Source organism: Meriones unguiculatus, chromosome 10 (assembly GCF_030254825.1).
Source record: "Meriones unguiculatus strain TT.TT164.6M chromosome 10, Bangor_MerUng_6.1, whole genome shotgun sequence".
Lineage (NCBI taxonomy): Eukaryota > Metazoa > Chordata > Mammalia > Rodentia > Muridae > Meriones > Meriones unguiculatus.
The window spans coordinates 72,486,717-72,513,588 of record NC_083358.1 but is presented as its reverse complement, the minus strand read 5'-3'; the positions used below and the strand labels follow the sequence as shown (position 1 = coordinate 72,513,588).

General features: G+C 38.0%; 1 long non-coding RNA gene and 1 pseudogene across 1 annotated transcript; both read right to left on the bottom strand.

The window, feature by feature from the left end:
* Nucleotides 1–1,005: 1,005 nt before the first annotated feature.
* On the bottom strand, nt 1,006–26,284 carry LOC132656891 (uncharacterized). Its single transcript, XR_009594677.1, has 3 exons — nt 26,159–26,284; nt 16,608–16,886; nt 1,006–16,037 (listed from the first exon to the last, which is right to left on the bottom strand). It is a non-coding gene; the product is annotated as an uncharacterized LOC132656891 (long non-coding RNA).
* On the bottom strand, nt 22,370–26,152 carry LOC132656890 (peroxiredoxin-1-like; annotated as a pseudogene).
* Nucleotides 26,285–26,872: the final 588 nt, after the last annotated feature.

Below are 26,872 nucleotides of genomic sequence, written 5' to 3'. Positions count from 1 at the left end.
AAACAAGTTGCAGGAGTCACTTTTCTCCTTCTACCCGTGTGGTCTATATGGCCCAAACTCAGGTCTTTAAGTGTGGTGCACATCACTTTACCCACGGAATCATCTCACCAGCTTGTGAATTATGCTTTTTTTCCCCCGTGGTGTACAACTGATTCACTTCAATCTTCTGCGGGCTGTGAAGCTTCTGAACACATCTTCGTCACAGCTAATGGGAGTGGTGCTCTTGGAGAACCCCGGGTAGACACCAAAATGGATAGTTTAGAAGCTCTGCAAATACAGATTTCCAGTCTTTCATTTCCCTTATTGTTTGGCAGTAGTGAGTGGTGGCATTAAGACGGGTAGAAATCACAGCAGGCTGCGCTCTCTAATAGTGCATACAACCTCTGTGCAAGTCTTGGGTATATGGAAAATTACCTTCCTAGATCTGTAGTTCCTAAAAAGGTCTCAGATTATCAGGACCTTGGTATCCAGAGGAGTCACACCCTCTGCGTCTCTTTACAGGCTGACGGTCCTGGGACGCCTGGTCCTCGGCAATAGCAGTTGTTATGGTTCTCAGCCCCGAGTCTGAAATGAAGCTCTTGGCCCTGAAGAACTGGTTAGGAAAACCTCTAGGAAATGACGTCAGAGAGTAGCTTTGCTCTCCGGAGTTTGTACGGTTCACCACATCGGTAGGCGGTAAAGCCTTGGATTGAGGTTCCACATCGAGCTAGAGAATGCTAATGAAGCCGCTGTCCAGGTAAAATAAGTTATAGATTTGCTTAGTTGTTTGACAGGACATGTTCCAACACAATTTAAGCTCATCTGCTTTCAAATATCTTTTTTTTTTTTTTTTTTTTTTTTACTAAAGACTTCAGCATGAATTTATTCTCACTGATCAATCTCATTGATTGATCATATCATAGTTTTCAAAGTATATGTAATACATTATATAACCCATAATGTAGTTGCTTGTGTAACATAAAACACATACATATATACATATATATACACACACATATAGAAACATAGCTTTCAGAATAAGTATTTAATTTCAGTGTCCACATTCTGCTTCATAGAATTTTAATTTTAATTAAAATTATTTTTGTCATACAATTCAATATAATAGGACATGGCTTAAGAAATATGATAAGCTATCACATCTGTTTATACATCTTAAAAGCCGTTGCTATATTCTATCACTAAGTCTATATGATTTTTCTTCATATAAATGTATTATCAGAAGACTATCACTAGCGCCTGTGACATATACAGTACAGAGCCCCTCCCACACACTCAAGGGTTCAACATTAGCCATCACTTTGTCCCTTGAGACACACGTCCACACATACTTACACACACACACACACACACACACACACACACGCACACACACGCGCATGCGTGCACGCTTGCATCTGCCCCGTTCGCGCCTGCGTACTTTCTTCCCACAGGTACAGCTAGTCCTCAGCACACGCTGAGAGTTCTCAGCTTCCTGAAGAACTCTCCAGACACCAGAGAGAGACAGTACTAGTCTGATCTGCAGAATCCAAAAACAAACAGGGAAGGTTTCAGATAAGCCAATGGCCAGGGGTAGGCGAAAGAACACTTCCAACATAAATCAGGACATCATGACTTCACCAGCAAACCCCAAAATCAATGGATACTCCAATTCATCAGAAGCACAGGAAAATGATTTTAAAGTCATGCTTGCCCAATTATTTGAGGCTCATAAGGAGGAAATGAACAAATCTTTCAAAGAGTTGGCCAGTCAATTGGAGCTAAAGAAAGAAGAAATAGAAAAAATCCTTAAAGAAACACAGGCAAACATAGCCAAACAAATACACAAGTAGAGAAAAAATTAGTGGCATATAAAAAGGAAATGAACAAAGAAATAGAGGCCACCGTAGAGAGACAGGAATCCAAATTCAAACACATGAAAGAAATGGTGCAAGGCATGAAAACAGAATTAGAATCAATAAAGAAAACACAAAATGAGAAAACCCTTTGAGCTGGAGAACTTGGAGAAAAGATCAGGAACCACAAAAGTAAGCATCACCAACAGAATACAAGAGATGGAAGAGAGAATCTCTGGAGCTGAAGACACACTTGCAGAAATTGATACTTCTCTCAAAGGAAAAGTAAAATCAGAAAAGTTCCAATCACAAAATATCCAAGAAATCAAGGATGCTATGAAAAGTCAAATATCTTTTAAATGGTAAAGCTATATATATAAATGAGCCCGTTTGTCCTGGATGACTGAGTAGGGGATGCATGCCACGTCTGTGATCACGCACATCTGATTCAGCTGGGCCGATATGTGCATCTTTCTGTGATAGCATTGACAGGTAGATACACTGCCATTTGTCCATATGATGGTGTCCATGGATCTCAGAGCCCTTAGAATTCTCCAGTCTGTGGGATGAATAGATTTTATGCAGAATTTACAAGAAAACAAGTAGCGTCTCTGGTTTTCTCTAGATTATCATCTGTTAGCTAATGTGAAGTGCTGGTAAAAATATTGAAGGTGTGTGTGTGTTGTATGTGTGTTGTTTGTGTATGTGTGTATGTATCTATGTGTGTTGTGTGTGTGTGTGTATGTATGTGTGTATGCTGTGCATATATTTGCATATGTATATGTTTTGTTTGTGTGTATTTCTGTTTGTAGGGATAATTTTGGCTGTCAAACGTGGGTGCTTGTTTTTTCAGGCTTCTTCCTTTTTTTTTTCTAGAAAGCATTTATAAGGTTTTTATTTTTTTCTCAGTTTTCCCAAATGCACTGACCATATTTTCCAATGTGCCAATATAGTTTTTCTCTCAAGCATGGCTGACAAGACAATCTCCTTTTCAGTGTAATCCACTGTCTGAAGAGAAAATATTTGGTTATTATTTATGTGAGTAATTCCAGGGATTCCCCCTATAGTTTATCAAATTAAAGGAAGTTTAACATTTTTTTTTTTTACTTGTGGGTTTTGATCAGAACAAAAAGTTGTCTGAGTCCAGTGCTTTGGTCTGAGGTGTAGTATGTGTAATTGCCTTTAAATGGAAGTTTCTTCCCTTTTTTTTCACCATCATATTTGTGAGTTGATGATAGACAGAGTGGGAGAGTTTGGGGATAATGATCCATCTGGCAATTTTGAGTTGAATCTAGCTGAAGTGTTTTGTTTATGTGTATGTATGTGCCTGTACAAGTTCATGTGTGTTACTTGCATGTAGATGCTCTCTGAGATCCGAGAGATTGGGTTCTCTAGAACCGAGTTACAGCCAGTTGTGAGCCCCTGATGTGTGTGCTAGGAACTGAATCCTGGTCCTCTGCAAGAGCAGTAAGCACTCTTAAACACTGAGCCATCTCTTAAGCCCCTGTTGTTTTTTAACCCTCCCTTATCTAGCCACAAGTGGGAGTTAGTAACTAATAATTTATCATAGGGCAAAAAAGTATTCCTTGTAAGAAGGGCTGGGGATATAGTTTAGTGCTGAAGTGCCTCATCGCAAGGTCTTGAGCGTGATCTTCACCAGCCCTTTAGAATTATTGTGAGAATAAGGGTTAGACCATTTTCCATGTTTTCTCACAGTGTAATAGTTTATAAACCAAAGGTCTTAAACAGACAGAATTAAAATGTAAGAGAAGTAATTGGTATATTTTAATTATATTTTGCTTCATAAATAACGTATTTCTTTTTAAAATAAAGGTTTACTGGCTAATATTCAATATACGTACTGCAGGACTCCCTCCTGCAAATAAGTCTATACACTGACTGAATTTACTCCTCCCATTTCTCTCTCCTCCTATACCCACCGTTAACATTCATTCTCCCAGTCTGGCCTTAGCTTTCCTGTCTCTGTCTCTGTCTCTCTGTCTCTCTCTCTCTGTGTGTATGTGTGTGAATAATTCTGGATTCAAAGAAGAGAGAAAATACACAGTATTTGCCTTTCTGAGTCTGACTTATTTTACTTAATATGTTGAGTACTTAGTTGTGTACATTTTCCTACTTATGACTATATAAAACTTCACTGTGTATACATACCACCTTTTTTTTTTTTTTTTAACCAACTCACAAGTTGATGGACACCAGGGCCAATTTCATAACTTAACTAGTATGAATGACGATACAGTAAACATCAGCAGTGTATAAAGGTAGCCTGTCCCTGCATCCTCACGGGCATTTATTACTTGTTTTCTTAGTGATAGCCCTTCTGTTGGAGAACTCAATGCTGTTTTAATTTGCATTTCACTGACAGCTAAAAATGTTGAACATTTTTCCCATGTTTATTGGTTATTTGTACTTCAACTTTTGAGATGGTTTGTTCACTTCTTTAACACACTAATTGACCTAGATATTTAGTTTCTTGGTATTGTTTTGAGTTCTTTTAAAATTCTAGCTGTTAGTCCTCTGGCGAAGCTTTCCCTCCCATTCTGTAGGCTTTCCTAACAATTGCTCTCATTTATGGATAACCCCTTGCTTGTGCATTAGTTTGGTGAATTGTCCCTGTGTTTTCTTTTAGCAGCTCAGAGTTTCCTGTGATGCTGGTTAGTTTTAACAGCTAACTCGACAGATCTTAGAACCATGTGAGCAGAGGGTCTTAATGAGGAAATGTCTAGATCAGGCTGGCCTGTGGGCATGTTTGTGGGATATTGTCTTGATTGTTAATGGATGTGAGAAGAGCCAGTTTACCATAGAAGCACCATTCCCTAGCCAGGGACTTGTGGAGAGAAGAAGACATGAGAGAGAAGAAAGCTAGCTGAGATCAAGCGAGTAAGTAGTGCCCATGCGTGTATCCTCGCTCTGCTATTGACCGTGGATGTAGTACTTCAGCTGCTTTTGACTTCCCTGAAATAATGGACTATAATGGATAAACCCTTCCTCTCCTGTGCTACTTTTTGCTCTGGATTTTAAAACAGAAACGAAGCCAGGACACAACGTTAGTTATATTTCACTCATTTTTGTGTTGGTTTTGTCCATGGTGAGTGGTACGGCTCTAGTATCACACTTCTACATAAAATACCAATTCAGAAATGGTTGTCTTTTCTTCAATATATCTTTTTGACTTCTTCATAAAAACCACGTGGCTGTTAACAGCATGAGTTTATTTCTGTAGCTGCTATTCTATTCCTTGATCTATCTGTCTGTTTTGGTGTCAGTATTGAAATAAAATCTTCTGTTACTTCTAGAATTGCTTTTTGTGTTTAGGATTACTTTGGCTGTTCTGAGTCTTTTGTGTGTCTGTATACCTTTTTATTTTATTTTTTGTAGTTCTGTGCAGAATATCATTGGAATTTTGATGAAAATTTTATCAAATCTTCAGAGATTTTCACTAATATAGATGTTCTTCACAAAATCAATTCTGCCAACCTATGAGCGTGAGCGGTCTTTCTATATAGTTGTGTCTTTTTCAATTTCTTTCCTCATTGTTTTCAAAATTCCATTGTAATTTTCATTTACTTCCTAAGTTGGGTTTATTTCGAGACATTTTATTTTATTTTGAAGGTGTTGTGAGTTGGAGTATTCCATGACTCTCTCTCAGCATGCATGTTATTGGTGTTGGGAAGGCACCTGCTTTTGTGTGTTGTTTTGTACCATTACTCTATTGTTGGTGTTTTAAGATGTAAAATTTTTTTTTGGAATCAATATTGAACCATGTCATGTACAAGTAGGGACAATTAAAAAAAACTTCCTTCCAAACTTGTATCACCTTTATTTTATTCTTTTATCTTATTTATATAGCTAAGATTTCAGGAAGTAAATTTAAAAAGAATGAAGAAAGTAGAAATTTATTCCTGATTGTAGAGGGAATGCTTTTAATTTTCCCCATTAAGTTTTGCATATATAGCCTAATGAGATTGGTTTATATCCCTTCTGTTTCTGGTCTCATCAGGGCTTTTATTATGAAGAGATGTCAGACTTTGTCATAGGCCTTTACTGCATCTATTGACTGGATTATACGATTTCTGACTTTGAGTGTGCTCATTTGAATTATTTCATTTATATTTACACAAATGGATACATCTTTGTATCCATGGAAGACAGCCAACTTGATTAGAGTAAATGAGCTCTCTGCTGTATTGTTAAATTGCGTTTGCTAGTAGCATGTATGTATGTATACATGTATGTGTGTATGCATGTATGTATGTGTATATGTATTTTTGAGGCAAGATCTCTCTATGTAGCTCTTGCCAGCCTGGAATCTCTATAAAGACCATGATTATGTTATACTCTCAGAGATCCACATGGCTTTCCCATCAAATCTTGGGATTAGAGACATGCACCACCATGCTTGGCTATCAACATTTAAAAAAATAATTAACCTATTTTATGTGTGCAGGTGTTTTGCCTGTGTTATGCCTGTGCACCATGTGTGTGCCTGGTGCCTGTGGAAGCCTGAAAAGGGTATTAGATTTCCCCTAGAACTGGAGTCACAGATAGTTGTGAGCCACTGTGTGGGTGCTGGGACTCAAACCCAGGTCTTCTGAAAGTGCAGCCAGTGTAACAGCCAGTCTTTAATCCTTCCACCCCCATGCCAGTATTCAAAATAAAAGAATTTGTGTGTTTATTTTTATTAAGGAGGGAGGATTAGTTCTTTTTTGCTGTGTGGACATTTTGTTGTTGTTGTTGTTTTGGTATCAAAGTAGTACTATATTTGTAAAATGAATTAGCTTTCTATCATGAAGTTCATAGGACACAGGCATTAAATATTTTATAATGGTCTTGTCAAATTCATCTGTGAATCCATCTGAGCCAGGGCTATTTTAGTTGGGGGACTTTTTTGTTTTTTTGTTTTGTTTTTGGAGACAGGGTTTTTCTGTGTAGCCTTGGCTATCCTGGACTCACTTTGTAGACCAGGCTGGTCTCAAACTCACAGAGATCCTCCTGCCTCTGCCTTGTGAGTGCTGGAATTAAAGGCGTGCACCACCATGTCCTGCAAACTAGGGGCCTTTAAATTACTTCATTATTGTTGTATGTTTTGTATCTACTTGTTCATTTCTTCTTGGTTGAATTTGGCTACATTTTATGTCTAGAAATTTACCCATTTCTTTTAGATTTTTCCAATTTACTAGAATGTAGGGTTTCAAGTCATTCCCTACTGGTTTGAAGTTCATTGATATCTTTCGAAATGTTTCCCTTTTCATACCTAACGTCACTAATTCAGGTCTTTTCTGTTTTAGTCAATTTACCTAAGAGCTTGCAATCTAGTTTATTATTCCACATACCCTACTATTTGAGCCATTGATTCCTTGTATTGTTCTTTGCATTTCCATTTCAATGATTTATGCCTTGATCTTTCCTTCTATCTCCTGATTTTGGGTTGGGCTTTTCTTTTTTCTCCATGGAGATGGGGATGTATTATTAAATTTTTTATTTGGGACCTGTCTAATTTTTTAAAGTGTATACATTTTAACAGGTTGTCATCTATCTATCTATCTATCTATCTATTTATCTAACATCTATCTATCATCTATCTACTTACCTACCTATCATGAATCTAATCTGTTAAGTCCATTAGAATTATCATACCACTTAGCTCTGATATTTCTTTGTTGATTTTTAGTCTAGGTGATCTATATATTGGTGAAAGGGGATATTCAAGTCACCCACTATTACAGTGTTGAAATCAGCGTGCAACTTTACATATAGCAATACCCTTTTTTTTTCAAATGAAATTTGGTTTACTGATGTTCCCTTAATCATCATTATGAGCTTATTTTCTTTGTATTTTCTGACTACTTTTGTTTTGAACTCTAATTTTTCCAGATACTAATGTAGCTACATTTTGGTGTGTTGTTGTTATTGTGTGGGTTTTCTACTTCTATTTCCTTGGAATGCCATCTAAGTCTTTTTATTTTATTTTATTTTATTTTATTTTATTTTATTTTATTTTTTGTCCTTACTAATGAGCTGTGGTTTTGTGTGTCACAATACATGGCTTCTATTGCTAAATCCAACCATTGGGTCTGTGCCATTTGGTTGGGGTATTGAGGTTATTTTAACATTCGGAATTGTTATTGATAGAGAGTTCTTGTTAATTTCCAACATTTTGCTGTCTTTGCAGTGTTTCTGATCCTAATTTGCATATAGGGTAGTATAGTACAGTTTATTCTTTCCTGTGGCCTCATGGGTACATTTATTTCTCTCTTTAGTGAGTAGGTATTTTTCTATAGTGCTGGCATAGTGGTCATAAATTTCTTTAGTTTTTGTTTATCACAGGGTTTTTCTTTCTCATTCAATTATGATGGATCGTTTTGGTATATACAGTAATTTGGTTTGGCAGTTACTGTGTTTCAAAGCTTGAAATACATCACTCCATGCTCTTCTTTCAGAGTTTCTGTTGAGAAATCTGCTATTATTCTAATGGGCTTGCTATTGTGTGACTTAATAATATTGTCTTGTGACTTCCAAAGTACTTTCTTTGTTCTGTATAGTTTCCCCCCTGGGCTTATCTGTTTGACATTCCAAATGCTTCCAGTATCTGCATAGCCATCTTTTCCTCTAGATTTGGATTTTCTTTTGCTATTGTTTTATTGAATATACTTTTTTATCTTATATTTTTTCTCCCTTTCTATGCCCATGATTCATTTACTTGGTCATATAATGATGTCCTGCAAATCTTGTATGTTCTGTTTATACCTTATCATTATTGTGTCTTTGTTGTGTGAACATTTTAATTCACATACATTTGTCTTCAGGCTCTGATAGTCCACCTTCCTGAAGATCCTCTCTATTTCCACTGAGATTTTTACTTTATTGAGTGAGGTTTTCATTTTTAACTTTTTTATTTTTTCACTATTTCTTTTTTAATTTTTTTAACTTTTATTAATTACATTTTATTCACGTTGTATCCCCCATAAACCCCTCCCTCCTCTCCTCCTAATCCCACCTTCCCTCCCCCTTCTTCACTCATGCCCCTCCCCAAGTCCACTGATAGAGGAGGTCCCCCTCTCCTTCCTTCTGATCTTAGTCTATCAGATCTCATCAGGAGTGGCTGCATTGTCATCTTCTGTGGCCTGGTAAGGCTACTCACCCCTCAAGGGGAGGTGATCAAAGAATAGGCCTATCAGATTATGTCAGAGGCAGTCCCTGTTCCCATTACTATGGAACCCACTATGTGTTGACTGGCTTCCTCTTTCATACATTGTACTGACATCTTTATTTCATTTAGCTTCTCATTTGGATTGTCTATGACTTTATTCAGGGGGTTAGTTGTATCCTTTTTGATTTGCTGAAATATCTTATAATAATTCTTTTAAGTTCTTCATCTGTTATTTTATTCAGTTCACTGTCATTGGAACTAAGTACCATGTAATCAATTACTTTCCAGGAGGTGTATTGTCGAGAGTTTTTATGATTTTTGTACTGGGGTTTTCACACCTGGAATTAGGTTATAGGGTGGACTTTATCTTTAAATGTCTTTCTTTTTTCAGTTGAAGATTTATTCAGTGTTCTACTGGGACTAGATAGTGGTAGGGCAGAGGTCTTATTATCCCCCCGGACTTAGAGTGTATATAGGTCAGTATCTATACTTTCAGATCATGTGCTCAGGCAGTACACACGATTCCACACCATTCGGAGAAGGGAACCTTAACTGAAGAAGCATCCTCAATGGAGGATAGTTCCATCTCATACTCTGCGGAAGGTACCCATGTCAAGTTTTCCTGAATAAGTCATAGTCAGAGGTTCACTGGGAGTCAGATGATAACCTAGTTCCAAAGTCGAATATTTTTAGATTCTAAAGACAAAGATATCTTTAAAGATAAAGATATTTATCTTCCAGGAGGCTTAAAGAGCATCTCATACATCAGTAGAAACAATATGTTCACAGCAGAAGGATACTACTGGCTGTTAGCTCCAGAGTGGGTTGAGTGCTACCTCTGAGGATATCACCCCTCCCTTTGAATCTGATAACAGTAGAGTCTTGAAAAGTGTAGAAGAGTCCAAATACAGAGTCAAAGGTCTCCTTTGCACTATGTAGATGGTGACCAATGAGATTTTCATGGATAGGATGGCCTGGACCCAGTAAGCTATTGGATAGTCACATACATCGAGGTCTTTATTGTCATTTCCCTTTCCTATCATTGATATCCAGATGACTCATACTTGATAGTTACACATATGAGAGATCACCTCAGTCAACTCCTTTTCCTCCCATCTCACATCAGCTAGTCATTCACCCAACTTGATAGCGGGAGATTTTGTGCCAGAGGCTGTTCAGAAATAAGTTTCTTTCTTTGATGATAATAGAATTATATTTTCCTTCTCCTGATTAATTCACGCACTTTGTTATTCCACATAAAAGAGGTATTATAAATCATTAGGATAAAACTGGCTGTGCTGTTTGAAACATAATCCACACACAGACTCAGCATGTCTGTATGATTGTTCTGGCATTTCCCACATAAGCTATACATTTAGTTTTTAGTGGACTAAAATACACCTTTTGTAAGTAATGGGGTCTGAGAGGTCAGCAAAGAGCAAAGCAGAGCTGGTACAGGCTCAGGCTGTCTGTTGTTCAGGGCCGTGCAGTAAACAAGCTAGAGCTGCCGTGATTCATGCAGTACAAAATCCTGCAGCTGAACCGCTGTCAGCACACTGGCGTCAAACTGTCAGTGCAATTTCACGTACCAATCTTATTTTCCTGTAGACATTTACATCTACAACCTACGTCAGATCTGGTCAAGGTCACAAGTACGAATCAAGAGAGCAGGGTTGCTACAGGTTGGTGGACAGCACACCGCACCATAGGTAAACAGAAAAGATGCACTTTATTCTGTATCTTGGGTCCTGTGGCTCGAGACCTATTGCCAGGGACAGATTGATATAAGAAAGCAAATAAATGTATCTATGGGAGTTTCATATAACATAGGTTCCTTCAGAAACAAAGACCCAAAGAGGGCAAATGCATACATACATACATATAAATATATAATATGCAAATAAATGTATATTTATAAAGTTGTATAAATATATACACATACATAAATACATACATACATATCCTCAATGTGGGACAAAAGTAAAGAAATTGAAAACTTATAAAGCATTTACTTGGGCTTTGGTATAAGCAATTTAGACAAGATAATAAAGCATAAGGCTAAGGTCATTTTACTTAATACTTAGAAAAATCTTTGGTGAGATAAATCATTAATTGTGATCCAAGGTAAGAGGAGAAATGTGACAGCTGCTGTTAGTGTCAATGAGGAGGACCTCCCCTATCAGTGGACTTGGGGAGGGGCATGGAGGAGATGAGGGGAGGAGGGTGGGATTGGGAGGGAATGAGGAAGGGTGCTACAGCTGGGATACAAAGTGAATAAACTATAATTAATATAAAATTAAAATTAAAAAAAGAAATAATTCAATGGGAGTCATCATTTAATGAACAGAATGATGTTTAATGATTAATTCCCTGTCTCAGTCGTGTTTGTAGCAAATGGGTCAATGTTAACATGTTTGGCTGCTAGCCCCTTGGCAGTATTGGTTTTGTGGAGTTCCCGTTTATTTTTCTCTGCATATAGTGATAATTTCTCACTTCTTCAGCTGCAGGGAAAAAAACTTTCTATATGACTTTTTTAGCCTGAAAGCATTAGTACATTTAAACTAGTAGTTTGTTACAAAACAAATTCATAGGTAAGCTTATATTATTCTAATGAATACATTTTATTTTATTAATAAACGATATAAAATTTAATTTAATAATAATAATAATACCCAGTAAAGATAACATAAAATACAGAGAGACATAAGGAAGGAATGATAGTAAATAGTTACAGGCCGCTTATTTCTTCAAATAAATTAATGAGAACTACATGTCTATATACTACTTAGTGTTTGGGGATTCTTCCTCTCCCAGGAAGAATCTCTTCTTCCTCTTCACTCCACACCCAGGCCACTGCGGGAAGACCTTGGGTATCAAATCCATCCCTGGTTGTTTTTCCTGCTGTTATTTTCTTTTGTACCCATGCTTCTTTCTATCGGCATAAACCCATGAGGAATTGGACTGTTACCTTAAGTCTAGTTTGCCACTCCTTGTAGTTCAAAGTTTATAACTCAACTTTAAACTAGTCATTTCTTCTTTATCAGTTTGATTTTAACAATATCCTGTCTTGGGATAAATTTGAAATGTTCTCTGTGTGGTATGGCCAATAATTAGGACTAGTTTTTTGTTTTTTTTTTTTTTTTTACAAAGATGAAAATTTTATTAGGGAGCAGAAGACCAGACAAACCAAAAAACTCTTACAGATGTGAGAGTATTCACTATGAACTTAAGAGCAAACATCAGTGACTTTAAAATCCACATATTATACATTTAAATAACCACCACTTATGTTAATTTGAATATTAGGGCATGATTGGTATTGTGGTTCATTATTTATTTATTTATATTTAAAATTGTTTAATATATATACATATTTTTTATTAATTACACTTTATTCACTTTGTCTCCCCTCATAAGCCCCTCCCTCCTCCCCTCCTGACCACATTCTCCCTCCCCCTTCTTCACTCATGCCCCTCCCCAAGTCCATTGATAGGGGAGTTTTTAAACACTAGATATCAGCCATATTAGCCAAAGGTTGTTTCTTGCTGTCCACAAAGCCTACTGACTTTCTCAGGTGATTCGTTCTTTATGAATAAAACTTACAGTTGTTTCATAAGGGAATAGAAACCAAACCATAGTGTTATCATTATTAATATTTATTATAGATATATATTTTTTTAGTAAAGCTGCAGTTATTCCTAAACCAGCTATATACTGAAATCACCACACAGAGACTGAGAATTATATAATTAACCTAGAGCACAATGCTGGGCAATAGTTATTCCATCCTAAACCTCAAGCCCACATAGTTTCCTACCATTCAGATTTCACCCATTATACTTGCTTTTAGTCATTTCTTAGGTCTGGTCCCATCTCTCCAAGTGGTTCCAAGTCCTCTCCTCTGGATTCTCTCTTCTCCTCTTCTCCTTCCTTCCTCTTCTTCCCACTCCGAACCAGGATGTCCCACCCTCTCCATTGCTCAGAATTGTGGATGGTTGTTTTTTAATTGACAATATAGAGAACAAACGGTGACATGTTTACACAAACTTGAGACAGGTGATGCTTAGAGTAAGCATCACAATGCAATGCCCAAATTGAAACCAGATAGTGAGGGAGAGAAATCAGCATTTGAATGAACAAGGTAAATTGTATACATTCTGAAAGAACACTATACCAACACCATAGATAAAGTCATTGGTGAAACTTTGTCTCCCCTCATAAGCCCCTTAAAGACATTCCTGTCTTTAAGCAGATAAAAAAAAATCACATGTCATCTATACTCTTGAAGGATAACTACTACTACAAGAATTACTGGATAAGCTAACAACAGTAGATAACAGGCACAGTGGAGTCTAGAGAACTAGTTCCGTTTGGAGCTGTGCCAAATTAGACCTTCATGACTTCATGCTTTGGTTTTGACCACCACTCAAATGCAACCATTTACTTTGAGTCTGCTTTTCCATGACATTTGCACATCTATATTTATAAATGGCATATTATATACCTATAGGCTGAATATTTGTGTCTACCCAAAATTTATATGACTCTGACCTCCTATGTAATAATATTTGAAGGTAGGACCTTTGAAAAGTAATTAAACCTTCAGGACAGAGTAGTCTAGAAAGGGATTACCGTCTTGTAAGAACAACTCATTTCCCTTTCTTCTTTGCCATGTGAGGACACCACAAACTATAAAATATAGTGGAAGGGGTTTTACAAAATATAGCTATGTTGTCACCCCAAACTTGGACTTCTCAGCTTTCAAAACTGTGAGGAAAATGTTAGAGTCACTCAGTCTCTGCCACTGATTTTATTCATAAAAGCACAGAAGGAAAGTTTTACTTCTTATTTTAATGGTTATTAAAACCTGAGGACTGACTCGGGAGAAATTTAAACCAAGTGAGATGTCAACAAAATGCTCATGTTTGATGAAGAATATATAAGTATCTGAGTAGGTAAAAAGCTTGTTTGTAGATAGGTCGGTGTATCAAGGGAAGGTTGATTCTGGTTCCATGAGGAACCTCATCCAGTACCTGTCTGAACTATACCAGGTGATAAGCAGTTTGATAATTGAAGTGGCTATGTGAGTGAATCCCATGAGTGAGAACACAACCTAGTGATCTTCTAAGTGTGGGAGGCATTGAGGAAGTGCTGTCAGGTCACATCAGGCAGGGATTTCATCTCTCTACCACCCATCCCCTCACAGCAACATGGAGGCTCTTCAAGACAGTGATGGAGAACAGTTGCTTTGGATATATACAGCTTACAAGAGAACATATAGTTTTGAGTCTATTAGCAAGATACAAACAACTGTTATTGATCAGAATAAACATTATGGGAATAGGTAGAATACTGGGGTAAAGAATTTAAAAATTATATTTGGAGACATAGAGTGTTCCTGTGAAGTTTACCACAGGATGACTTTGTGTAGCAAGCTAGGAAGGAGTATGGTGCCAATTACATATTCAAAACTATAGGAAATAGCAAAACTTTATATTCAGGGTGTTTTCTCAAATAACTAAAGCTGCCTTCCCCTTTTTTTAGAATTATAACTTTGAATAACTTCATAAGACAGCATTATATATGTGGAGATATGTTTTCAAAAGTGCTCTAAAGTTAAGTGTGGTGGTTTGAATAAGAATGGCTCCAATAGGATCATATATTTGAATACCTAGTCAAGAAGGAGTGGAAATGTTTGAAAAGATTAGAAGGACCAGGAGGTATGTCCTTGTTAGAGTAGGTGTGGTCTTGAAGGAAGTGAATCGCTGTGTATATATTTGAGGCTTCAAAAGCCCACACGAAGCTGAGGATCTTTCTCTCTTTCTCTCTCTCTGCTTACTAATTTGGGTTTAGGATGTGACTTTTCCAACACCATGCCTACCTGCATGTCTTTATTCTCACTGTGATGATAATAGACTATAATCCTCCAAATATGAGAGAAAGGCCTCAGTTAAATACTTTACTTTGTGAGAGATTCCTTGGTCACAGTGTCTCTTCATAGCAATAGAACAGTAAGTGAGACAGCAAGACACGAGAAAAGACAAACACGTCATATTATGGACTCTAGCCCCCAAAGTATGACTTGAGTGTTCACATTGAACAGACAGAATAAAAGCCCGGGAGCAGAGTGACATGCTCAAATTCTGGTCTTATTTCTCTTTGTGATTTTTTGGTTTGTTTTATAAGAAAGAATTTCTCTGTGTAGCCTGGGCTGTCTTAGAACTTACTTTGTAAACCAGGCTGGCCTTAAACTCATAGAGATCCGCCTGCCTCTGCCTCCTGAGTGCTGGGATTTTCTGTGTGATTTTGCTCAAATTATTTAAACTTGTTAGTCCACATTGCCTTATCTCTAAAGGTGATATTCATATCTGTTTTGCAAGATATCTGTGAAGATTAACTATGATAATCAATATGAGGTAGATATTGTAATGCCTTCTGTGCTGGTAAATTAATTTTTGAAGGTTACACTTCAGCATGATTTAAAGTCATTCTATTAATATAACAGTGAGCTAAGGCACAGTTTTTCTTTTTTCTTTTTATTTTCTTTCTTTCTTTTTGATGAGTTAAAACTTATCTTCCTATTTAAAAAAATGCCCAAAGGAAAAAGAATTCCAAACAACCTTGACCTGTGCTACCATCTTTCTCTGAGTATTATTGCACAATTATTGGTTGGCTGTGCTGCACTTAGCTTTTTTAAAAAGCACTAAAAATACATATCAGAACAAACAGTTTTAGCAAACAAATTGCATTTACAGTTCTCAGAAGCCCACATGTACTTATTGAATAAATATTTATTTCAATCTTTTTTGTTTTTTTTGAGACGAGGTCTCTGTGTGCTCTGGCTGTTTTGGAACTTACTCTGTAGACCAGGCTGGCCTTGAACTCTGTAGATCTGCTTTCCTCTGCCTCCTGAGTGCTGAGATTAAAGCACTTGGCCTCAACCTTGCTATTTTAGATGTAAGTTTACACATACATCACATACATATATATACATATATATATGTATATATATTTGGTGGTAGGTCTCCAGATTTGACCTAGGAAAGATAATTAAAATAATTATCAAAAAACAAACTTCTACTTCAGGTTGGCAGGACAGAAGTGACCTGGCCTCCCTGAGCAAGTTAATATTATAAGAAAATGCTTTATTTTTGTTTAGGATTTTTGATTAGCTGAAAGTACAGTTAGTTTAGCATTGAAGTACAGAATAGTATGTTTTCAATGGAGATTTATTACTATATATTTCAATGCTCCAGTTAATATATATTTAGATAAACAAAAAACTATCTTTTGATAGAAAACTTACAATACCCTCTTAAATAAAAAGAATTTTAAAAATTCACACACAATCTCATTATCAGTAAGTAAACCTTTTGGAAAATGCATTGACACTCATATATACATACTTTTTTTTTTCAATGCAGTTTATTCAGGAACCTTGAACAATCCTCAGACCCTGGGGAAAGCCAGCCCACAGCTTAAATAGCCTCTGGGTAGCCAACCCAGGCGTGCCACGTGGGCAATGCAGATAGGTCCACATACATGGAAGCAAGCCAGATCCTCAGCCTTAGCCAAATGTGGAGTTGTTTGTGACAGAGAGCACTCACCATCGGGAAGGTGGAAGGCGGAAACCAGCTCCATCTTTAAGGCATAGCATTCCGCAGCTCTCTACAGTTCCCCCTTTTTGTTTTAGACGCATCAGGCAAGAGTAGAGGTCTGATCTCTGATATTAGAAATAAATTGGGACTTTGTACCGATGTTCATTTAGGTGTCATCCACCCAAAGAGCATCAGACCCGTCCGATACCTTTTTCTCAGAGGCGGGACCTGGGGCATCAACCCGCATGCAATCAGACATGCTCTTCTCTGGGTCCAAAGCGGCTGACCCTGAGAAAATGCATTGACACTCATATATACATACATTTAAAGCAAAGTTTCAATCATTTATCATCAATTTACATCTTCCAACCAGGTGATTGATTTTAAATGTTTGCTCCTGTGATTCATTTTCACTGCCCTTTTAATGAGCATATAGAAGTCCATAATATGAATAGCAACTATTCAAATAATGTATCATTTGTGACTGCACACCTCACCAACTTCTGTTTCTGTTCAAATTGCCAGTTGATTGTAATATGGAAAATGTTTGAAAGCTCCCTGTGGACTCTCTGCAGATTATAAAAGAGTACTCCTTCCTCTAGTCCTTCAGCAAACATTTTTCTGATTCTTCAATATTTCTGGTGATTAATACATACAGCACTCCTTTGTCCTCAACTGTAAGGTTGCGTGAATTGAACACATTTACTTTCACTCTTTAAGGATGTTAAGGCTTTGCTTTTCCCAGGCCCTCCTTGTACCGCACTTCACAGCTCTTTAAGTGAAGTCTTTATGTCTTAAATTACAAGGGCCTCAAAACTGATTTCACTTGGGAGCTCAAATGGCAGATGAACTCTGTGATTTATGCTGTCTAGGAAGGGGCTTGATGACATTCAAAATTCTATAAGCATAGATCACCTCACACTATTCCTATACCTTTCATCAACATATTATGTGGGACCAAAGAGAAAACAATATTAATATGTTATTTGTCATTCAGAACCACTGAATGTTTGGTGGAAAGGACCCTTCAAGTTCTCATTTGACTTGCAATCAGTACACAGAGAAGACATTTTGACTTCACGAGGCAACGTGATGTAGCGGAAGGTCTTTAGACCTACGTATCAGGCTTAAAATCTTGCTTCTGCCAATTACAATCGTAACTGGCCGGGAGCACTGGCTTTATTATCTTTCCCAAATTTTAGTGCCAGCTGGTTAATTAAATGGATTTCCCTCTTGTCCTTTACCAGTGGATCCAGGGTCTAGTGTCATTTGTAATTAATTGGCTGGAGCAATCAATACCATGATATTATTATTATTATTATTATTATTATTATTATTATTACTACTACCTACCATATGCCTTCTTCCTTACATCCTGCTTCCCTTTACAGTTAAGGAATCTTGCATAGGGTGCCTGAGTGAACACTGAGTTTCACAGCTTAGTAAACTGGATATTTGGTTAAAGGGAACACACAGAATTCTTGCTCTGTGATCACATTTAGCGTCATTAGTATACTCTGACACTAAATACTAAATGTGTCAAAGTATAATGAATCCACTTCTTAGTGTAGAGGACTTTATAAAGATTTCCAAACTGGATTACAGAATACCTTTGTTGGTTTTTAACAATTAATTAATTAATTAATTAATTTCTACAATTTATTAATTTTATATCCAGATTGTAACCTGGATTTCCTCATTTCCTCTCGGCCCCACCCTACAAACCTCCTCCCCCCCTCCCATCCCTTTCCTCTAGTCCACTGAAAAGGGGAGACCTCCTCCCTTACCATCTGACCCTAGCTTATCAAGTCTCATCAGGACTCCCTAGATCCTCTTCCTTTTTGTTTTGGCAAGGCCACACCACTAGGGGGAAGTGATCAAAGAGCAGGCAGTCAAGTTCATGTCAGAGATAAACACTGCTCCCCTTACTTGGGTACCCACATGGAGATGGAACTGCCTATGGGCTACATCTGAACAGGGGTCTAGGTCCTCTCTATGCATGGTCCTTTGTTGGAGCATCAGTCTCCTCAGGCCCCACTGGGCCCAGATTTTTTGGCTTTGTTAGTCTCCTTTGCTCTGTGTCTTTCTATCATCCTGCCCGCTTCTCCCATAAGACTCCCTGCACTCTGCCAAAGTTTAGTTGTGAGTCTCTGCATCTTCTTCACTCCCCTGTTGCGTGTAATCTTTCAGAGGACATCTATGGTAGGCTACTGTCCTGTTCCTTCTCTTCCCCCACTTCTGGTGTCTATCCTGTTTGCCTAATGAGAATTAAGCATATTCCCTGGGGTCTTGTTGTTTAGCTTCTTTAGGTCTGTAGATTTTAACATGTTTATCCTATATTATATAGTTAATATCCGCATATAAATGAGTATATACCATGTGTATCTTTCTGTTTCTGAGTTACCTCATTCAAGATGATCTTTTCTAGTTCTATCCATTTGCCTGCAAATTTCACGATTTCCTTGTTTTTAATAGCTGAGTAGTATACCCGCAAAGATGCTCCACCCATTCAACAAGGACATATGCTTAATTATGTTCATAGCAGCATTATTCATAATACCCAGAATCCGGAAACAACCTAGATGTCCCTCAATGGAAGAATGGATACAGAAATTGTGGCACATTTACAAAATTCTTCTCCTCCTTCTCCTCCTCCTTGTCCTCCTTCCCCTCTTCCTTCACTTTTTCTTTCCCTCCTGCTCTTTCTTTTTATAACATGTACTTTAAAAAATAGTACAGAAGGTGTTCCATCAAAATGTGAGGCTTTTCATTAAAGCATTGACACAAATAAAAAGAATGGCTATAAGAACAACAAGCCATATTCAACTGATATGTGAGCAGAACGGTTAAGAAGGACTCTGGGATATTCTAGAGTTATGTCTTAGACTAATATGGTTGAAAAGGTGGGATGGCAGAACAATGCAGTGAAGTTGTTCATCAGGGCAAAGCAACATGCAGTCTAGAAGCATGGGGCAAAAGCTTGGAGATTATACACCCATCAACTATCAATAGAGATGGGATAATTGAAGCCATGTGGACGGAGAGTATATTAAAAATTAAAATGATAATTTTGAGGGAGAAGGTCACATAATTAAACTAGTTAATACCATGGTGGTTTAGTTGTTAAGAGCACTGGCTGTTCCTCCAGAGGACCTTGGTTTAGTTTCCAGTTCACATGGCAGCTCACTCCTGTCTTTAATTCTAGATCTGGAGGATATGTTGCCCTCTCTAAACTTTGTGGTCACTTGTCATAGTTGTGCTACATTGACATACATGTAGGCAAACATCCATACATATAAACATAATAAGATAGAATAAAAATATCAGGGAGAGTCAAATCCATGAGAAAAGCATAGTAATTAGCAGCTAGAATGGATGAAAATACCATAAAAAGATAGAATATAAAACCAAATAAGAAAACACTTTAAAGAATCATGAATAGAGCCAGATATTGCAAAGAAGCCAAATAGAACTGTTTTTCTTATGAAATTTTAAAACTGAAAGTATTTGCTGTTATTTATGAAGATAATTTAAATGTAGGATTCATGTAACATTTAGATCATTGTAATATATATATATATCTTTCAATTATATGATTATATGGATGGCAACCCAAACTATCAAAAGCATTAAATCTTGACTAAGATCAAGACTTTGCTTACCCAATGTCATGACTCATGCTCTTCCACTTCTCCAAATTGAATATGAAAACCTGGCTTGCTTGAGATACTAATTTAGACACAATACTGACTATACTCTTGATAAAACATAAATATAGAAAGCTTGAGGCTGGGGAGCTAGCTTAGTGAGCAGAGTGCTTATTATGTAACCATGAGGACCTGGGTTTGGATGCTGAGCACTTTGTAATTCTGGGAGGCAGAGTCAGGTAGATCCTACGGGCTTGTTGATCAGTCAGTCTGGTAGACACAATGAGTTCCAAGTTCAGTGAAAGACCCTGCTTCAAAAACAGGTGGGGGGAGACAACCAGACAAGAAGGGGAAGACACCTTAATGTCAACCTCTGGGCTCTACCATGCATGGATGAGTGAACATATCCACATACATACATTTGCATGTGTGCGCTCACACTTAGACACCACACACAAACACACAGACACGCACACACAGAGGGGGGATTGTTGCCATCACATCATCACATCATAGAGTATTTACCATGAAGGAGGAAGTTGTAGAGATCCAGTACTACATATTCTATAAATTCTCTTTCTTCAACTCCCTGTCTACTTCTATCTCTGTCTTTCCTTTCTCTGTGTGTTTTAGCTAGATTTTTGCTAGTATAACAAATACTGGAGAGAAACGTTCATTACAGTTCACAATATTGAAGGTTTCAGTCAATGGCTCACTGACCATATGGCTTTTGGGCCCATGGCAAGGCAGCAGAACATGGTAGAAAGCATAAACTAGGTTGAAACTGGTCACCTCATGGCTAGAAAGCTAAAAAGAATGGAGACAGGGCCAAGGGAGCCACAGTTCTCTTCAAGTACATGCCCTAGTGCTCTGAAGACCTCTTATCCACTTACCTGAGTTAAGGGGTTCCAAAGGTTCCCCCGCCACAACACTGCCATTCCTGACTAAACCTTAACAGATGAGCCCTGCGGGGACAGTTAAGGCTCAAGCTAAAGCATCATCCAAACTTGTTCGTTCTGTAGCTGATTGATAACGTCACCAAACAGAAGTGAAGCGTTGTAACATCAACGGGCATATTAGAATCATGTTTCAAAACAAGGTTATTGTGGTATTAGAGCTACAGGCAGCATCAGTCTTCTAAAGTAACGTCTCCCTAAAACTATAATCTCTAAGTTGGCTGATAGACCTTTCTCTGTCTTATAAAACCTAATTGGCAAGATCAAATGCGACAAGAGTTTAATACTCACCTTCACATTTACCAGGTGCTTTGTTAGCAACGCAAGCTTCGAGGTCTAGTGCCAAACAAGCCAACGCAGAGCCAAACTCTTGAAAGAGACTTGTCCTATGATTCTCTTCTAATAAACATAGAGGTTTACATCACCTGAATGCTGCCAGAGAGCACTTTCAGGATAAGCTCTTTGGCAAAGTAACTGAAAGGCATGTAGGAACCTGGAGAAGTGGTCACTCTCGTGAGTCAAAGCATCTGTGGCTCTCACGGAGGAAACTCAGCCTGCTTTAATTTATACAGTGGGGGTTTGTACTAAATGAAGGAAGGTAACCGTGTGAACCCATTGTTCATTAATGTTTACTGCTTTGGTATAAAGCAAATGTTCTTAGCATCTCCTGACTTTCTAACCTAGACTTCCTGCTATAGTTTTTTTCATTTACATATACTTTTTTCTTTTTAGCATTAAAAGATATCATTATTTGGGACCTCAATTTAGAGGACATGCAGTAAAAATACTTAGAGATAGAATTACTGAACAAAGGCCTTAATACCGCCCTGTTTCAGTGGCAGGTTGACAGCACAATTCAGTGTTTATTCCTTTTGCATTACTATAGCAACAACTCTGTTGAAGCTACATATTGGCAGAAAGTCCTTAGTAGAACAGAACAGAATTTCTATTGTAATTTTTGTTTGAAGCCTATACTATAGTGATGCGTTGAGAACTTTTAACTTTTAAGCAAAATAATTTCTTTTTTTTCTTTTTTTTTTCTTTTCTTTTCTGAGACAAGGTCTCACGCAGCTCAGGTTTATCTCATAGTTACTATGTAGACAAGAATGGCCTTGACCTCTTGAGTCTCCTGTTTCTGCCTCTTAAATGCTGACATGTGACACCCGTCTCGGCATGTAAAACAATTTTATTTTCTCAGAGTTCACATTTAATAGACACTTAAAAATAAAAAGGATAACAGACTTCTGTGACTGGTATATCAGATGGTCTGCCCCAAACAGACCGCAGGTCATTCCCAATAGTGAAAGAAAGGCCAACCACCCCCAGCCCTGTAGGAATGGCATTTCTGGAATCAAACTACATTTGTGTTTAAGCATTAGTAGAGTACAAGAGACTCTCTTCTGCCTTCTCAATGCTGCCTGGCAGAAAAATGGTCCAGTGCTCACTTCTGCATAGAGAAATATTCTTTGTTCCTTTGGACATCAGGCTCAATGGTGTCACTGCCAGGTTTCCAGCCAGCTGGACACAGTTCACCATGTTTGCTAGTGAACTGGAAGGCCTGGACTAGTCTCAGAGTCTCATCCACAGAGCAGCCAACAGGAAGATCATTTATAGTGCTCTGGTGAAGGATACCTTTATCATCAATAATAAAGAGGCCCCTGAAAGAGATTCCTTCATCAGCCTTCAAGACTTCATAATCCCGAGCAATGGTATGCTTGGAATCTGATACCAAGGGAATGTTCATAGGTCCTAATCCTCCTTGTTTCTTGGGTGTGCTGAACGATGCCAGATGACAGACGTGTGAATGCACAGAAGCTCCAATTGCTTGGCAATTGAGTTTCTTAAATTCTTCTGCTCTATCACTGAAAGCAATGATCTCTGCAGGGCAAATAAAGTAAAATCAAGAGGGCCAAAGAAGAACACAACATATTTTTCCTCTGTATTCACTTAGGCTGATATCTTTGATTTGTCCATCTGGTATAACCACTGTGGCTTTGAAGTTGGGGGCAGGAGGCCCAATTTTTGCATTTTCTGAAGACATCTTGCTATCCAGCAGAGTAGAGCAACAGGTCTCTGAGATATGACTGTGAGAAGTCAAGAAGATGACCTAACACAACTTTTTAAAATCCTTTTACCTGGGCTGGAAATGTGGCTCCGTTGTTTGGAGTGGCGGCTGTCCTTCCAGAGGACACAGGTTCAATTCCTGGCATCCGTAAGGTGGTTCGCAACCATCTGTAACTCCAGCTACTGGGAATCTGATATCTGCTTCTGATCTCCATGGGCCCCAAGCATACACGTGGTGTATAGAATACATGTATGCAGAACACCCATACACATAAAATAGTAATAATTAAGACGTTAAAATCCTTGTACTCTGTACACATGCATAAATATGCACTTGTTCCATTTTGTGCCTATTAAAAGCCATCTTATTACTTAAATTAGATTAAAATAGGACACCAATTCATAATCTCCTTTTCAAATTGAGAGGGAACAAATTGAAGCAGAAATATTTAGCAGCAACCTGAAATACCTGTGCTATTTTTAAGTTGTCTACATGGAGTTTCACATAAAATAAGCAGAACAATTTATTTATTTATATGTAACTGTTATTTAACAGTATTTATATGTAACTATTAGTTACCAGTTTATGTATTGTATGTAATATTACAATTAATATTACATATTACATATTGCAATTTAAAAGCGATACCGCTAGAACCTGACATAAGAGTGCACACCAGTAATTCAAGCACTCAGGAGGTAGACACAGGATTGGAGTTCAAGATCACCCTTGACTACATAGAAAGTTCAAGGATTACCTGGGTTACATGAGAAACCCAGTAAAAAGGGAAAACAAAACAACACACACACACACACACACACGCACAAATTTCAAACAGATATTAGTCAGTAATGCACACTGCTACCTAGGAAATCTAAGGAAAGAAAAACAGTTCATAAGAGTCAAAGCTAAGTCGATTCTCATTTTTAAAGCAAGGTTACTTATTTTGCAAGTTTTAGATGTTTTGTTTCACTGTTTTTATAAACACTTTGATTTATCTTATTCTATTTTATTTGTTGTGGTCCTAGGGCTTGAACCCAGGACATCACATATGGTAGGCAAGTACTCTACCACTGAGCTATATCTCCAATCCTTAAAATGAGGCTATTCTTATAGCTGATGCAGAAGTTCTTGGTTTTTCTTTTTTCTTCTTCTTCCTCCAATATTGAGTCTCTGAAGAGATATAAATTCTAGGGGATGTTTTTTTTTCCCGGAATCTTATATGATAGAATGACAGTGTTACAACATCTGAATTTCTTTAGGTTTGTGAAAAGATTTTATTTATGGGATGGGAGAGATGCCTCAGCAGTGAAGATCACTTGCTATTTCTACAGAGGACCTGAGTTCGGTTGCCAGTGCCCATACGAGGGCTCCAGACCATGCGTAACTCTGGTTGCAGGAGACTCAGCATCCTTTCCTGGGCTCCTGCATCCATGTGGCACACTTATAGTCACACACATACATCTAAATGAAAACAAGTAAGTCTAAAAACCTCATTTATTTACAGTGACACTGATTTTAAGTTGTTCGTTTCTGAATTTAAAAATATTAACATTTTAAGAAATGTTATGGGTGTGAATGTTTTACCCACATGCTTAAGTGTAATTGTACCACATGCACCTGTTGCTTCTTTTAAATAATAAACAGGTTAGTTTTTGTATGTGGGAGAAATGATACTAAAACACTGGGTTTTGAAATTAGAATTGTTCTTCCTGTTTTTGTGGTTTTGTTGGGGTTATCATGGGTAGGAGCTGTTAGGCGAGGGGCTGACCCTCTTTGTCTTTAGTCAATACAATTAGTTATAGACACACACACACATGTGCACACATGTCTCTAAGTCCAATTTGGGGGACATTAAGCCCCATATTATTACTTAAACTGTATTAAAATTCTCACCTGCCAAGTTAAACAAATGTCTAATTTTATGACACTGAATGTGTCCATCCATTGAACGCCTGTGAGCTGATGACTTACTCTGACAAAAGTTGACATACAGAATAAAATACTCAGTGCTCTTGAGACTTCAAGACTCATTTTTATGGTAGCTATCAAGACGACTTGGTGCACATGCTAAGTGAAGGAAAAATACACAAACGAAGCCAAACTTAATGCCAGGGAGTTACAAAACCCTCTGCTTAACTGGGTTGGGGACAAAGGTTGTTAGCCCCATTGGCCACAATTCTCTGAAAAGAGCCCCAAATGTCACGTTGACCTCCTGATGGCCACAGAGTGACTACCAAGGTTCAGTGGTTTGTTCTTGATGTGCAGCCAATCTTTTGGACATTGGTCTGATATTTGTAGCTAGAACCTTGGATTAATTTAGGGAAGCATAAAGTGGGATACGCCATGCCTCAGAACATTCCTAGTTGTACTTTTATTGTATTTGATAAGGAACAGTCCATATTTCAGATGAATTCCTTAAAATTCACACGGGGTTAAAGCAGCATGACACTTGTTATCTACGAATCACTGTGATGAGTTCAGAACTGGAAAGACAGGAAAGTAAGTATGAGCACTGCTTGTGATGCATTTGTGAAGGAAAGTAATGGATAATGAGGTGGGTAGTTGAGGTTGGAGCAGGAGGAATAATGAAGGCAAGAAGGACCTCTCTAAGAAGTTAAAACAGGAAGTGAGAACAGTAGGAGACACCACACACTGAAAGAACCACCTGCAAGCCTTTTACGTAAAGAGAACAGAAAGTGGAGAGGCGTGAGGTGAGAGGAACACAGCTCTCGAAAGAGGGTGTGTCAGCTCTCGTGGGGAGCATTTCTCCTAAACTGGACTACACGTATCTAACAGTGCCTTGCTCTTGAACAGGACAGTCAAGGGTGTTGTGAAGTTACAGACCCTCCCCCAAATCAGCCCCGGCAACCAGCCAGATTTACCACTTACTGTTCATGTCTGTCTCAGGCTGGTTTGGTGCCCTCTCCCCAGAACTCCAGGACCCATGCTGACGGAGCAGTTTCACTGACAGAGCAAAACCAGAAAATACGGCAAACTCAAACTGCACGCAGGCTCTTAGAGCTTGCACACATGGTACGTCACTTCCACTTGCATTTCATTGGCCAAAGCGGTCACTTATCTCAAGTCATCAAGGAAGTAAAATTCTCCAGTGTGCCTGGAAAGGGATAGATCTGGTCACTCTGGCCATTGGGAACAACTAGGAATTGTTTGCAGTACGTGTGTGTGTGTGTGTGTGTGTGTGTGTGTGTGTGTAAGTGCTTGTATCTAGAGACAACACACGCTGGAGAGGATTTGGAGAAAGGGGAACCCTCCTGCATTGCTGGTGGGAATGCAAACTTGTACAACAACTTTGGAAAGCAATCTCTCGCCTTCTCAGATAATTAGGAATAGTGCTTCCTCAAGATCCAGCTACATCACTCCTAGGCATATATCCAAAAGATGCTCAAGTACACAATAAGGACATTTACTCAACCATGTTTGTAGCAGCTTTATTCATAAATAGGCGGAATCTGGAAACAACCCCAGATATACCTGAACTGTGGAATGAATACAGAAATTGTGGCACATCTACACAATGGAATACTAGTCAGCAATTAAAAACAAGGAAATCATGAAATTTGCAGTCAAATGGTGGGATCTAGA